Source organism: Callorhinus ursinus, unplaced genomic scaffold (assembly GCF_003265705.2).
Source record: "Callorhinus ursinus isolate GAN/ISIS: 27379988/994484 unplaced genomic scaffold, GSC_fseal_2.0 scaffold15, whole genome shotgun sequence".
Classification (NCBI taxonomy): domain Eukaryota; kingdom Metazoa; phylum Chordata; class Mammalia; order Carnivora; family Otariidae; genus Callorhinus; species Callorhinus ursinus.
The window spans coordinates 42,619,087-42,635,668 of NW_027397077.1; the positions used below are offsets into that span (position 1 = coordinate 42,619,087).

A 16,582-nucleotide genomic window follows, 5' to 3' on the forward strand; every position below is an offset into this window, starting at 1 on the left:
TTGAGAGAGAGAGCATGAGCAAGGAGAGAGGCAGAGGAAGACGAGAAACAGACTCCCTGCTGAGCAGGGAGCCTGATGTGGGGCTGGATCCCAGGACCCTGGGATCATGACCTAAGCCAAAGGCAGATGTCTAACTGACTGAGCCACTCAGGTGCCCCTGATACCCGATTTTTGCCCCACTGATTTTTAAACTTAGATTATGAAATAAAAACACCTTAGGCTTCAGAGTCTTCAACTCTCATTTGCTTCCTAATAGCATACAAAGGCTCACAGTTATATTTTTACTATTTGCTACAAACAAATTCTGGACTCACAAATCCAGGCCAGATCAGAATTTCAATACACTTGGCATTATCTACCATAAACATACAAAATTCATATACTGGTTTATTTAATATTAACCACTGGCAAACTAATATAAAGTTATGGTTTGTCACTGACTTTTTAAAGTTTTGGTTTGAAACTTTTGAAAAAATTAATGTTTTGGGAGAGTACTCTTTATCAGTAGACAATGTTTTACAGATGTTTATTCTCACAATAGGACAGGAAGTTATTTTTGAATACCTTTTTCATCCTATTCCAGGATTACAACATGATACTTCCAACTGTCCTCAACTATGCAAGTTTCTTCCCCCTCTAGTTCATTCTACCTATGAGATGGGGTCTCTGCATTTCCTTTGTTTTAGCTCTACCTCTAGAAATCCATCCTCCCTCTCTCCAACTGCCTTTATCTAAAAACTAATTTCAAAAGGTCAACAAATGGGTTAGGCTAGTCTCTTAAATGCAGAGACACAAAATATAAGACTAATTTGTCTCCATGCTTTTATTCATGTTATTTTTCATACCTGCAGTCTTATTCCTTTTCTCCAACATTTATCCAAATAAAAGCCGCAGATCATAACCTCCTAACCATTTTAGCACTCACCTATTCTCTACCTTCTTTGAATTCCCATAATACAAATTAGTGGCCTTCAAAAGTTAGCTATGGGGGCGCCTGGGTGGCTCTCTGGGTTAAGTAACTGCCTTCAGGTCAGGTAACGATCCCAGGGTCCTGGAATCAAGCCCCACATCAGGCTCTCTGCTCAGGGGAGCCTGCTTCTCCCTCTCCCTCTGCCTCTCTCTGTCAAATAAATAAATAAAATCTTTGGGGGAAAAAAGTTAGCTATGTTTTCCTCTATCTACCTGGAAAGTAAGCTTCTTGAAGAGTTACGTCTTATCAATACTAAGTACACAGTTGGCATTCAATGCATACTTACTACCTCAATGGTGGCTCTGAATCTGTATCTTAGATTTTTGGCTTCCTAACCTTCCTTTGCTTCCACATTGCCATATACCAGAAATAAAATACACTGTTTTGGTTTTCATTTTACTAACAGATATTAGACTATCTTAACACTAAATTTATTTTACTTTTTAAACAGCCAAATCTGGGGCGCCTGGGTGGCTCAGTTGGTTAAGCGACTGCCTCTGGCTCAGGTTATGATCCTGGAGTCCCGGGATTGAGTCCAGGGAGCCTGCTTCTCCCTCTGACCCTCCCCGCTCTCGTGTGCTCTCTCCCTCTTTCTCTCAAATAAATCAATAAAAATCTTTAAATAGACAAATCTGTCATCTTATTTTAGGACCACAAGAAAGAAAAGGTTAGGGACGCCTGGGTGGCTCAGTCAGTGAAGCGGCTCCCTTTGGCTCAGGTCATGATCCCAGCCAGGGTCCTGGGATTGAGTCAGGCTTCCTGCTCAGCGGGGAGCCTGCCTCTCCCTCTGCCTGCCTGCTGCCAGTGCTTGTGCTCACTCGTGCTCTCTCTCTCTCACAAATAAAATCTTCAAAAAAAAGGGGGGGGGCGCCTGGGTGGCTCAGTCAGTTGGGCGTCTGCCTTCGGCTCAGGTCATGATCCCAGCATCCTGGAGTCGAGCCCCACGTCGGGCTCCCTGCTCGGCGGGAGGTCTGCTTCTCCCTCCCCCTCTCCCCCTGCTCGCGTTCCCTCTCTCGTTGTGTCTCTGTCAAATAAATAAATATAATCTTTAAAAAAAAAAAAGAAAGCTTAACTATTAAAACACTATAAAAGAAACCATTATTTTTGCAAAGTAAAAGAAATTAAACTCTAAAATCATATTAGAAATCTGACAATCGTAATACTGTACACTTCTTCAGTATTATTTACATTCTTTGTCAAAATATGACATACTTAAAACACAAGTTTTTTTTTAATTGTTTTTAAATTTTTTTCTTTTTAAATTATTTTATTCAAGAAGGTAGGGAGGACAGACAGGAGGCTGAGCTGAGCCCTGAGTCTCTAAAAATATGGAATACTTAGGGGCACCTAGGTGGCTCAGTCGTTAAGCATCTGCCTTCGGCTCAGGTCATGATCCCAGAGTCCTGGGATCAAGCCTCCCATCAAGCGCCCTGCTCTGCGGGAAGCCTGCTTCTCCCTCTCACACGCCCCCTGCTTGTGTTCCCTCTCTCGTTGTGTCTCTCTCTGTCAAGTAAGTAAAATTTTTAATAAATAAATAAATAAAAATATGGAATACTTCACCAATTTGCATGTCATCCTTGTGCAGAGGCCACGCTAATCTCTGTATCATTAACACGGGGAAAATTCTTACAAAGGTTAGTCAACTGGCCAGATTTTTTTTTTTTTAAGATTTTATTTATTTGATAGAGAGAAAGAGCACAAGCAGGGGGAAGCATGAGAGGGAGAAGCAGGCTCCCCACTGAGCAGGGAGCCCGATGTGGGACTCGATCCCAGGATCCTGGGACCATGACCTCAGCTGAAGGCAGTCACTTAACCAACCGAGCCACCCAGGCTCCCCAACTGGCCAGATTTTCTAAACCTGTCTTAAGAAAACAAATTTCTTTTAAAAACAGCTTAAATAATATTCCTCTGAGCCCAAACAATGTTGCACATGGCACTATTTAGGAATATATATGACAGGAAAAATAATCATTCTATGAAGCTCCCATTCCATCCTCTTTGGATGGTTATTAAGAAAGCTATTAGTTGGGGGCGCCTGGGTGGCTCAGTTGGTTGAGCGACTGCCCTCGGCTCAGGTCATGATCCTGGAGTCCCAGGATCGAGTCCCGCATCAGACTCCCTGCTCAGCAGGGAGTCTGCTTCTCCCTCTGGCCTTCCCCCCTCTCATGTACTCCCTCGCTCTCATTCTCTCTCTCAAATAAATAAAATAAATCTTTAAAAAAAAAAAAGAAAGCTATTAGTTAACAAACACCTAGTCCCATCCTAGTATGAGTAGAAAACCTAAGGTAACTCTCCCAGAGTAAAGAAAAAAACATATGGCCAAGCAAATAACTGAAGCCACACAGGGTGGGTTATTTCACAACTCTTTCCAATTCAGCCTATCTGGTGATTGACTCTGTGTATGCTCGTTTTCAAGAAACTGACTTAAAGGCCATACTGAAAGTAAATTTTTAAAAGTAAGGCCAGGGGCACCTGGGTGGCTCAGTTGGTTAAGTGACTGCCTTCGGCTCAGGTCATGATCCTGGAGTCCCAGGATCAAGTCCCGCATCGGGCTCCCTGCTCAGCGGGGAGTCTGCTTCTCCCTCTGACCCTCTTCCCTCTCGTGCTATCTCTCATTCTCTCTCTCAAATAAATAAATAAAATCTTTAAAAATAAAATAAAATAAAATAAAAAAATAAAAGTAAGGCCAGGAATGAATTGAGTCACCGAATCAGAAGTAGAAGGGATTCTCACAATTTTAAAGATGAGGAATGAGACTCTAATTAGATCACACAGGTAGCTGGAAGCAAAGGTTAGAATGAAGGCTTCTAACTTCTAGAAAAGATATTTACTGAGTACCGAATATGATTGAGAACTCTGCTAGGTACTATATTAGACCAGTGCCCACTCTTGTTTACCAAGACGCTTTCCATGGATGTTGAAAAACATTTAAAACATTAATTAAGGCTGGGGCACCTCGGTGGCTTAGTCGGTTGAACAACTCTTGATTTTGGTTTGGGTCATCATCTCAGGGTTGTGATCTAAGGGTTATGGGATCCAGGTCCACATCGGGCTCCCGCTCAGTGGGGAGTCTGCTTGAGTTTCTCTCCCTCTGCCCCCTGCCCCTGTTGCACTCATGTGCTCGTTTGCTCACTCTCTCAAATAAATAAATCTTTTTTAAAAAGTAGTCTTAAAAAAACATTAATTAAGGCTTACATTCTAAGGAAATTTCTGTATGAGGACAAGACAGTGTCCACATCTCTAAAAAACATGTTAAAATAAGCAGGCAAAGGAGGGAAGAAAAAAAAAACTTTAAAGTAGGAAAGAATTTAAAATTTCACACAAATTACCTTTCCTGTCCTGATTGTTGTTTATCATTAAAAAGCATAAGCCAACAAAAACACCTCTACCCAAATTTCATGACCCAATAGTTTAAGAAAAATGAGCTTTATTCCTGTTGGAAAAATGATCTGTTTTGTCATATCACACTGAAGAATTCGTTTTGTCACAGGATTAGAGTGAAGCCATCTGAAGACAAAAGTCTAAGCAGAAAAAGAAACAATACTGGAATTTGATAAAGACCCCTCAAGAATATGGCATTTAGCTGTTTCTTTCTTTCTTTTTTTTAAAGATTTTATTTATTTATCTGACAAAGAGACACAGCGAGAGAGGGAACACAAGCAGGGGGAGAGGGAGAAGCAGGCTTCCCATGGAGCAGGGAGCTCAATGCAATGTGGGGCTTGGTCCTGGGATCATGACCTGAGCCGAAGGCAGTCGCCCAACAACTGAGCCACCCAGGCTCATTTAGCTGTTTCAAAGTTTAGCTCATTTAGCATTTAGCTGTTTCAATGCCACCTTTCATCTAAACATTTCAAAACAACTATTATTTACATTACCAAGAATCAAAACCGTGGCACGATGGCCCAAAAAAGAAACATATCAATGACCCAGAGGGAATTCAACACTAATGTTCTAAAACCTAGCCCTCTGTTCTAAAAAACAGTATCTAGTTACTGTTGACCCTTGAATACGAGGAGGTCAGGGCGCCAACATCCTGTGGAGTCAAACATCTGCATATAGCTTTTAACTCCCTAAGAACTTAACTACTAATACCCTACTGTTGACTGGAAGCCTTACCAACAACTTAAACTGTGATTAACACATATTGTGTACATTATATGCATTATATACTGTAAAGTACGCAAGAGAAAAGGAAATACTAAGAAAATCATAAGAAAAAGTACATTTATAGTACTATGTTTTTATCAAAAAAAAAAAAAATCCCATGTGTAAGCGGACCTGCATTAAGTTTACACCCATGTTGTGTGAGGGTCAACTGTATCTGGATTTTGTCCCTCATTCCAGGCAAAGAACTCCTAAAACCCTTGGAATTTCATGATAGGAGTGTCTTTTGTTATTCATAACAAGTCTCTTTCAACCACACTGCAGTTTATGCTAACGAGGTGACTCTTGGTAGACCCCTACATAGCTCAAGATGGGAACCGGTTGTCAGAGGGACCAACCACGATTTGAGGGTTGAAACTTTCAGGCCCCATCCCTCAATATGGGGAAAGGGAGAGGCTGGAGAATAAGTTAATTACCAATGCCAATGATTTAACCAATCATTCCTAGGTAACAGAACCTTCTCAAAAACCCCTCAACAACAGGGTTCAGAGAGCTTCTGAGTGAGTGAACACACTGAGGTACAGAGAAGGCAGGGAAGCTCCCCATACTTACCCTATGCATCCTCTCCACTTGGCTGTTTCTGAGTTGCATTCTTTTTAAGCCTTTAAACATAGGTAAAGTGCTTTTCCAAGTTCTGTGAGTTCTCCCAGCAAATTACTTAATCTAAGGAGAGATCATGGAAACCCCAGAATTTTTTTGCACAGGTGGCCCAGGACTTGCAACTGGTGTCTACAATGAGGGCAGTCTTGTGGAACTGAGCCCTTTAACTTGTAGGATCTGACACTTTAACTCCAGGTACACAGTGTCAGAATTGAATTCAAATGTTGGACTGGTGTCAGAATTGGAGAACTGGCTGTGATGTGGAAACACCCACACACAAGTAGTTATTAATTACAGTGTATATTTATAAAACTTAAAGATACAAATGGATTTGTTGATACCATCTCCCAGTTTACCTTGCTGGACATGTATAAATAGAAGACTCAAAAAATTAAGTAATGTTGACAGAATAGTTGCTACTAATAATAATTAGAAATAACTTTATGTCATGGGGCACCTGGGTGGCTCAGTTGGTCAAGCATCTGCCTTCGGCTCAGGTCATGATTTCAGGGTCCTGGGATCAGGCCCTGCGTTCGGTTCAGCAGGGAGTCTGCTTCTCCCTCTCACTCTCCCTCTGTGCTCTCTCTAATAAATAATAAAAAATAAATGAAATAAAAGAGAAAACCTCTACTTAAAAAAATTATGTCATCTGAGGTGCCTGCTGGCTCAATCAGTGGAACATGTGACTCCTGATCTCAGGGTTCTGAGTTTGAGCCCCACGTTGGGTGTAGAGATTGCTTTAAAAAATAAAATCTTTGGGGCGCCTGGGTGGCTCAATCGTTAAGCGTCTGCCTCAATTTTCTCTGATGCAACCTATTAGATAACACTCCCAGTTTCAGTATCATTTACAAAATTTTTAGTAAGCATGCGTTTTATACCATTATTAAAGATCCAGATCCATAAAGCTTGGCAAAAAGAGAACTTCAGCTCAATCGTTAAGCATCTGCCTTCAGCCCAGGGTCCTGGGATCTAGCCCCACATCGGGCTCCCTGCTTGGCGGGGAGCCTGCTTCTCCTTCTCCTACTCCCCCTGCTTGTGTTCCCTGTCTCACACACACTCTCTCTGTCAAATAAATAAATAAAATCTTTAAAAATAAATAAATAAAAATAAAATCTTTAAAAAATAATAATTTCATACCATTTTTATGCCAGGCATTAACCTTAGGGTAAATTTTTTCCAGTATATGCAACTCTGAAAGACAGATACTGCCCCCAAGAGCAGATGAGAAAATTAAATCTCATCATTAAATTTCCCATTGCACATAGCAAGTAGCAGAGAACTAAATCTAGTTTTAAAACACAAATCCCTGCATTCTTTTACACTATGGCAACATTTCCTTTCTATTATATAGTACAAAATTATAAACTCTCTAACAATCGTTAATTAAGAACATGTCCCAAATTATACTCTTGAAAGACTAGTCTTAATGGGGGGGTGCGGGGGTGCCAGGTGTGAGGCTTTTGACTAACAATGCAGCCCCCAGTCAACCCACTAACAGAAAAGCCACAGGAAAGTAATGCTGTGCCTCTCTGTGGAGCCAAACCTTCCCCCAGCTTTATCAGTCTTCAAGCAAGTTCCCACCAGCCACTTTCCTGAACATCTGGACAACAAAGCAGCCCTCAGGAGCTGACCATAAGTCCAAGAAATTCCCAGACTCCTAGAATGTATGTATGCCAATCTCCAGTTTCAGACCCACACACAAGTAGTTATCAGAGCTTGCCCAACAGAAAGCTATTCAGGAAAGTTTATAAGCATCCATAAACACAACTGTGGCTCCTGGGAGGGAAAGCAAAGAATTCCTCTCCCAGCCTTATCTCACAATCTATTGTTAAATCATCTACCCCAATTCAGTAAATGAACTGTGGAACAAGAAAAAAAAAAGAAAGGAAAAGGAAAGGAAAGGTGGGAGGAAGGGGAGGAGGGGGAGGAGGAGGGAGGGAGGGAGACAGACAGACTGGCCTTAAGAAATGTTGTCAAGGGGGCGCCTGGGTGGCTCAGTCGTTAAGCGTCTGCCTTCGCCTCAGGTCTGCCCTGGCTCAGGTCGTGATCCCAGGGTCCTGGGATGGAGCCCCGCATCGGGCTCCTTGCTCCGCGGGAAGCCTGCTTCTCCCTCTCCCACTCCCCCTGCTTACGTTCCCTCTCTGTGTCTCTCTCTGTCAAATAAAAAATCTTTAAAAAAAAAAGAAAAGAAAAGAAAAAGAAATGCTGTCAAGGGGCACCTGGGTGGCTCAGCTGGTGTGCATCTGTCTTCAGCTCAGGTCATGGTCTCAGGGTCCTAGGACCTGGGGTGGAGCCCCATGTCCTCTTCTCAGCAGGGAGCCTACTTCTCCCTCTCCTCCCTGCTTGTGCTCTCTCCCTCCCTCTTTCAAATGAATAAAATCTTAAAAAATAAATTAAAAAAAAGAAATGCTGTCAAAAACATAAAAATAATCCATACAGATCTAGTATTCTAGTTTTCTGCTTTATACACTTTTTTAAAACTGCCTTTTGGGCATTGCATTCTCTTGCTGGTTGGAAAACATTTTATGTCTTTTCTTTAGTTATCAAGGAACTAAAGTGAACAAGAGTTTTCATTACCTTTTCATTGTTACCAATATTAGCACAAAGGAGAGAGTCTACTTGAGATTAGAAAATATTAAGAGCTGGGAGGGACAAGAAGATCATGTAGTCCAAACTGCAGGAACACCTTTATCTCCAGAAGATGATCATCCAACCTATACTTGAATATCTCTAATGACAGAGACCTCATAATTTTGTCTATCCCACTGTGGGACAGGTCTTACTGTGCAAAAGGTCTCAATAGTGGGAAGAAATTCATCTCCAACATAGCTTCTAACCCACTGTCTGTCCTCTGGGGCAATACAGATGATGAGTCTGCTCCCTCTTGCTTAACACAATTCTTCAAATAATTTAGATAGTTGTTTCCAAGTATTATCTTCTGTAGCAAAACAGCTCCTGATTCTTCAATTGTTCTTCATTAGATATGGTCTCTAGAGCTCTCAATATTCTAGTCACATTCATCTGGACAATTTAGATTATCATTGTCCCACTGAAGTGTAAAATCCATAAGTGGACACAATACTCCAGATATAACCTGACAGTACAAGAACAAAGGGACTATTACTTCTCTTAATTTAGCACTATACATCTTAATTTGGCATTGTACATCTATAAATATTCATCAATGCATCAATGTTAGCCTCTTTTCACAGCCAACTCATACAATTAACTACCTTAAACTATGGTGGCTCTCAAATGAAAAAAATTATTTTGGGCCAGATCATTTCTGTTAAAGAGTAAGACTTTACATTTCTATCACACCTATCTTGTCACTTTCATACCTCATCCTGCTTAGATTGCCTCGATTTTCTCTGATGCAACCTATTAGATAACACTCCCAGTTTCAGTATCATTTATAAAATTTTTAGTAAGCATGCATATTATACCATTATTAAAGATCCAGATCCATAAAGCTTGGCAAAAAGAGAACTTACAAGCCTATATAACATTGTGCTTTATAACAAAACAAATAAGCAAACCAGGTTTAAAAGACCAACAAACTGGGAAAAGATATTTACAACATATACACTGATTTCATTATATAAATGGCTCCTACAAATTCCTAAGTGAAAAAAGCAATCAATGAAAAAAGCAAAGTCTAACATGAGCAACCAGTTCACAGAAAAGCAAAGATAAATTGTTTTTACATAGATAAAAAGATCTTCAAACCTCATTCAGAAAGAGCAATGTAAATTTTTTATGTGATTAAAGTTTTCAATTTCATTTTAATTCTAGTATAGTTAACAGTGTTATATTAGTTTCGGGTGTACAATACAGTGAGTCAACAATTCCATTCATCACCCACTGCTCATCCCAAGTTGCCCTCCTTAATCCCCATCATCTATTTCACCCATCCCCCCCACCTGCCCTCTGGTAACCATTAGTTTGTTCTCATTGGTTAAAAGTCTGTTTGTTGGCTTGTTTCTTTTTTTCCTTTGCTCATTTATTTTATTTCTTCAATTTCACATGAATGAAATCATATAGTATTTGTCTTTCTCAGACTTATTTCACTTAGCATTATATCCTGCAGATCCATCATGCTGTTGCAAATGGCAAGATTTCGTTCTTTTTTATGGCTGAGTAGCATTCCATTGCATGTATGTGTGTGTATATATACTATATATATAATCACATCTTCTTTATCCACTCATTTATTGATGGACACCTGGGCTGCCTCCATAATTTAACTATTGTAAATAATGCTGCTATAAACACAGGGATGTGTGTATACCTCTGAATAAGTGTTTCTGTATTTTGGGGGTAAATATCTAGCAGCAAATTATTGGATCATATATGTTTAACTTCTTTCTTTTTTAAATAATCTCTATGCCAAATGTGGGGCTCAAACTCACAACCCTGAGATCAAGAGTCACATGCTCCACCAACTAAGCCAGGTGCCCCTCTATTTTTAATTTTTTGAGGAGCCTCCATATTGTTTTCCACAGCGGCTACCCCAGTTTGCATTCCCAATGACAGTGCATTAGGGTTCCTTTTTCCCCCCCATCCTTGCCAACACCTGTTGTTTATATTTTTTATTTTAACCATTCTGACAGGTGTGAGATGAAAAGCAAAGTAAATTAAATCTATAATGTTGGGACGCCTGGGTAGCTCAGTAGGTTAAGTATCTGACTCTTGATATCAGCTCAGGTCTTGATCTCAGGGTCATGAGTTCAAGCCCCGCGCTGGGCTCCATGCTAGGCATGGAGCCTACTTTAAAAAATAACATACAAATCTATAATGTGATAACATTTTTTTACTTATCGGAGTAGCAAAGATCAAAGTAGATAACATATCTAATTTGTAAGCAGTAGAAAGAAGTAAACGCACAGACTGCTGATGGGAATGTAAATTGATTCCAATTCTTTAGAGCACAATTTGGAAATATCTATAAAAATTTTAACTACACCTACCTTTTCTTTGGAGCATGGATATTCACTGCAACTTTTATAATAACAAAAGTGCCAGATGCTTAGTTGTCAACCCCACAGCCATTTCTCCCTTCTTCCTCATCAGAATTCACATTTGTTCAGGGTAATAATGTGCCCAACCCCAAGAGTTGACTCATGATCAGTCGAAGCCAACTATGGCTATCATATTCTCTTTGCCAGGTAATCACTTTCCCAGACATGCCTGGGGTCAGGGGCAGAAAGCAATATGACCCTCTCTGAAATGTAAGGAGACAATGTATATGGCAGTGTTACTCAAATTCACAGCATCAGCATCAAACGGGAGTGCATTAGTGATACAAATTCCTAGGCCCCACTAAAAACCTACAGATTTCAGAATCTCTACTTGTGGAATTTATATTTTCCTAGGTCAGTCTTACATACACTCCTGAAGTTCATGAAGCACTGTTTAGGAGACTTCTGGGAATTATTTTCTCCCCATTTAAAATGACCCAGTCTTCCCATTAGAAAAATATTTTGCCCTCCATTTCCTGTTTTTGAATGCAGTTAGTCGTGCTGCTTAGAATTAAGGCAGCCATCCTACAACCATGAGGCTACACAGAGAAACTGAAAAAAAAAAAAAACAATATACTGAGGATAATAGAGTTAAGGAGGGGGAAAACCTGGGTCTAATAAATATTACCAAGCTACCAAACTAGCCCTGAACCACCTATTTCCTTGTTTCTATTTACATGAGACAATTTAGAGTCTTTACTGTTTAGGCAGCTGTTAGATATTGCTACTGTTATTTACAGTTGACTATATCTTTTTTTTTAATTTTATTTTATTGTGTTAATCACCACACATTACATCATTAGTTTTTGATGTAGTGTTCCATGATTCACTGTTTGCATATAACACCCAGAGCTCCATTCAATACGTGCCCTCCTTAACGCTATCTTTACGTTATAAACTTTATATCTATCCATGGATACTAATGGAGCTTAAATTTTAGTAAATTCTAGTGGAAATAAAGTAATTTGTGTCATTTTTTAACAGCAGCATAGTGTTCTATGTTATATATTTATTATTATTTTATTTCTCTGTGATTCCCATATGCCCACACAGCTTTAGGACAACCAGTACTAGACAGAGACCACCACCAAGTTTTGGTCCCAATCTGCTACTTCATTCCAACTAGAACATAAACTCCAGTCAGGCAAAAACTTTAATGCGTTGCATCTCCAGCAGCTACAACAGAACCAAACATTCATGCAAGTATTTGATAAATATTTTTTAAATAAACAAATGAAGAAAAAGAGGTCTTCCATAAAGACTGAGTAAGTTATATCTAAGCATAACTTGTCTATTTTGGTTGTCTGCCCAAGATTATCAGGTTGAAGATGCTACAAAGATTAACACTTCCACTAAGGAAGAGATAGGTGTGAGGCGGTTCTCACAGTCCCCTTTGACAACCCAATTAGTCTTTAAAGTGTCTTTCAGCCATGTAACCTAGGAAAGAAGAGTAGCTGAGAGCCAGTTGGTTCCTAACAAATCCTCACATTTCTTCTTTTTTTTATAACTGCTAAGGATGATTTGAAAATCCTGAAGGCATGAAATAAAAATTCAAGAACTAAGAATCAGTGGTTGAGAATACCTAAAGATTTCAAAGCACGTTTTGCAATTTCAATTTAAATGAGCAATTAATCAAACCAGTCGCTAGTAACAGTACTTAAACATCTTAATCTTCTCCTATCCTAGACATTTATCAGGAGTTGCAGATTTTTACCTAAATACAACCTCATCAGAGTTTAGGACTGTTTTACTATTGGAAAGGCAACATCTCCAATCAGATTTTTAGTCCCATTGCCTCACTGAAACTATTCTTACCAAGATTACCAATAATTTCCGCACTGCTAAATCAAATGGTTATTTCTCAGCCCTCCTCATAATTGTTTAGTATTTAGCACAGTTGATAACAACACTTTCCTCATTTGGCTTCAGGATACCCTCTCACCTGTCTGTCTTCCTACTTCCCTGGCTGATGCTGTCTCCTTTGACTGTTCCTTCTCATCCTCCTCACTTCTAAAGACCTCTAACCTCTGGTCCACTCCAGAGTTAATTAAGTTCTTTAACTTCTTCTATCTCTACTCATTTGCTTGGTGACCTCACCCAGCCTCCTGACTTAAATATAATGTTTTTGTCAGTAACACCCAGTGGTATACCTACAATAGATCCTCTTTCCTAAATTCCAGACTCATAAACCAGCTACCTACTCAACATCTCTACTAAGTTTAGTAGGCATCTATAATACATGTCCAAAACTGACCTCCCGTTCTTCCCTTCCAAACTTGTTAGTCTTTCAGTCTTTCCCATATGAATAAATGGTGTCCTTGCAGGAACTTAGAGCAAAAACCTTCGAATTGTCCTTAACTCCTTCCTTCCTTTCAGAGCACACATCCAATCTATCAGCAAAACCAGCTGATTCTACTTGAAAAATATATCCAGAACCAGACCATGTGTCACCACATTCACTGCCACCCCACAGTGCAAACTGTCGTCTTCTCTCACTTGGATTACAGCAATAGCCTCCTAACTGGTGTTCTTGCCTTACCTCTTGCCAAATCCACCATGAGCCTATTACCAGCACAGCAGCCAGAGGCATGATGTCAAAATGGAAATCAGATCATGTCATACCACTACCCAAAACCCTCTGAAGATTTCCCATTTCACTGAGCCTAAAAGCTAAAGCCCTACAAAGGAACAATAGCACCAGCAGCAACTGGGAGCATGCTAGAAATGAACCCTACCTCAAATCTACAAAATTAGAATCTGAGTTTTAACAACAACCACCTACTTAAACCATATGCACATTAAAGTCTGGAAAGTACTTCCCTGAGGCAGCACAAGATAAGCACCTACTCCCCCCCCAATCCTTGCCATTTCCCAGGCAAGTTTCTGTCTCAGGACCTTTGCACTTGTCATCACTCATTTATCTGCATGGCTTACTCTCTCACACCTTTCAAGCTTTCACTCAAATGTCACCTTCTCTGTGAGCCATCTATGACCACTCAATCCCTCCCCTCAATATGCCCTATTCTTCTTTCCTGCTTTTACTTTTCTCATTAGGACTTGTCATTATAAAATGATTTTTATTTTTTTACCTTGTTTATTCTATCTCCCCACATAAAACATAAATTAACTTCTATGAAAGCAGAAATCTGTTTTCTTCCCCAGTGCCCAGAACCTAGTTAGCCCTCAATAAATATTTTTAAATGCATAAAATAAACAAATATTTCTCTTCAAAACACTATCCAATAGATTTTGTAAAATGGTTCCTTACCATACAAACTGATGTTTTCTTAGCATCACATTCAACAAATCCACTTTCTAAAATATACTGAGCACCTACCATGTAATTAGGCACTATAAGCACTACTGTTCATCCATGATTAAGTATGGAAATGTAAAAATCTGATTCATAACAGGGCTGTACCATCAAAAAGTCTGCAGAAATAAAAACTGAGTCTTTGATTAAAAAGAAGAAAGATGGGGCGCCTGGGTGGCTCAGTCATTAGGCGTCTGCCTTTGGCTCGGGTCATGATCCCGGGGTCCTGGGATCGAGCCCGCATTGGGCTCCCTGCTCTGCAGTAAGCCTGCTTCTCCCTCTCCCACTACCCCTGCTTGTGTTCCTTCTCTTGCTGTGTCTCTCTGTGTCAAATAAATAAATAAAATCTTAAAAAAAAATTTTTTTTTAAATAAAAAGAAGAAAGATGCCTACAGCTCTCTGCAATGCAGTAACAAGCCTTTACACTGATATAACAGTCTTCCACACAAAATTTCTCACCTGACCCGCAACAGTCCCATGAGGTTTATGGAAAGCAGGTAATGATAAGCTCAATTTTGGAGATGAGAAAACAAACATACTGTACCTCAAAGCATGGCAATAACAATGTCAAAACTGGGATTGAAGTCTCTCAATTTTCAGTTAAAAACTCTCCCAATATCAGGAGCGCCTGGGTGGCTCAGTCAGTTAAGCATCTGCCTTTGGCTCCAGTCATGATCCCGGGGTCCTAAGATAAAGCCCCGCATCTCTCTCTCTAATAATTAAATAAAATCTTTAAAAAAAAAAAACAAAACTCTACTATCATACCTCCTCTTGCAAATGATACTGAACCAGACTACAAAATCATACAGCTACATATTACCCTAAAGATACTAAGCTTTCCCAGTGTCTATGCAGAATGAGAACAAACTCTGTTCATCAAAGTCACAATCCCGACTTGAGGCATAAAGATTCAAACAGCTTCCTGTTACTTGTAAGTCTAACCCAGAGTCCAATGACATTCAGGAAGAATGTAAGAAATGAGCTGCTATATCCACACAACAAGAAAGTTCTAATTAAGTTATGAAAATTGCTTAAAGAGAGAGAATGGGAGAAAGGAAGATGGAACAAGTGAATGAGTAAGAATGAAATTCTAGTGAGGAAAGAGTCAATGTTAAGTCATTATTGTCTAATGCTGAGAACCTAAGTGATGCAGTTTTGCAATAGAAGAAAAAAGACATACCTCCTCAAAATCCCAGCACAACAGCTTTCCTTTCTTTGCATAGATGAGGATGAACAGTTGTAATCCAAAGTATTTCCCAGAAAGTTATTTTTCAAAAAGACAAAGAAACAAAAGATCCATATGAAAAGAGATCCAGCCTGGGAGTATGGATCTTGATCTTGTTAATCTTGTGATCAAGAGTTGCTGTTCACCAAGTGTCAGCATCTGAAGAAAGTGCTAACTGTGGGTGTGTCCTCGAGAAACACCCGCTGGGACAGGGAGCAAGAGGAGAAATACTACTAAATGCAAATGACTGGCTGGCAAATAATTACCAGTTGTCAGTCTGCAAAATTTTTTAAGTTGATATTAGTAACACTGAAAGATCACATGGAGGTAAGACAAGTGGCCAAGCCCAGGTGGCACTAGGGTTATCAATGACAGCTGCAATCAAAGGTACACTTCAGCAGGTAGTCCAGCTCTCTGATTAGTAATAAATAAGCAGTAGAGTAAAACAAAGTATAAAAACGTATCTCATGCCTTTTATAGCAAGATGATGCTCATATCATACAACCAAATACAGATAAATAATATTAAGTAGTATGGCAAACAGACCAAGCACTCTGGTGCCTTAAAAAACAAATATTATAGAACAGATGTCTATGTCAGCAGGTATCTACGTCAAAAGAAAATATAAAATAACATGAAAAAAATACATAGGTAGGTCTGGCAGAAAAACGAAGTCAATGTGGAAACCAAGAGACAAGGTTAAGTTAACACATATGGTGATTTTGTATACCCTTCGGATAGCTTAAAGAATTAGGAATCTTTTATTTTGGCAGCAAATTAAGACAGTATTTCTTGACACCTGCCATGTCACTGTATTTCTATCAAACTACAAATTATAGAATATATAGTAGACTGAAATGAAATACACTGAATGGGATTAAGAGTAGATAAGACAATGCAGAAGAAAAGATCTGTGAATGTAAACACATAATAATAGAAACTACCCAAAATGAAACCCAGAATACAAGAAAACTAAGAAAAAAGGGCACAGCATCAGTGAGCTATGGGACAAACTCAAGGAGCTTAATAACATATGTGTAATTGGAATCTTGGCAGGGGGAAGATTTGAAAAAACAATCCAAAAATTTTCTAAATTTGATGAAAGTAACAAACCTACAGATCGAAGAAGCTCAACAAACACTAAGCTCAAGAAACGAAGAAAGCTAAAACTCCACCAAGAAATACTTGGAATCAATTTCCTTAAATCCAGAGGTAAGGGGAAAAAAAAAATCTTAAAAGCAGCCAGAGAAGACAGAGCTCCACGTCAGGCTCCAGGCTCAGCAGGGAGT

The 16,582-nt window shown here is 39.5% G+C and overlaps 1 protein-coding gene and 1 pseudogene across 4 annotated transcripts in view; both read right to left on the reverse strand.

The window, feature by feature from the left end:
• The window catches only part of TMCC1 (transmembrane and coiled-coil domain family 1), a 251,589-nt gene that overhangs the window by 222,747 nt on the left and 12,260 nt on the right, over positions 1–16,582 (reverse strand). The gene's annotated exons all lie outside the window — the stretch shown is intronic.
• Positions 2,511–2,609, reverse strand: LOC112834317 (U6 spliceosomal RNA; annotated as a pseudogene).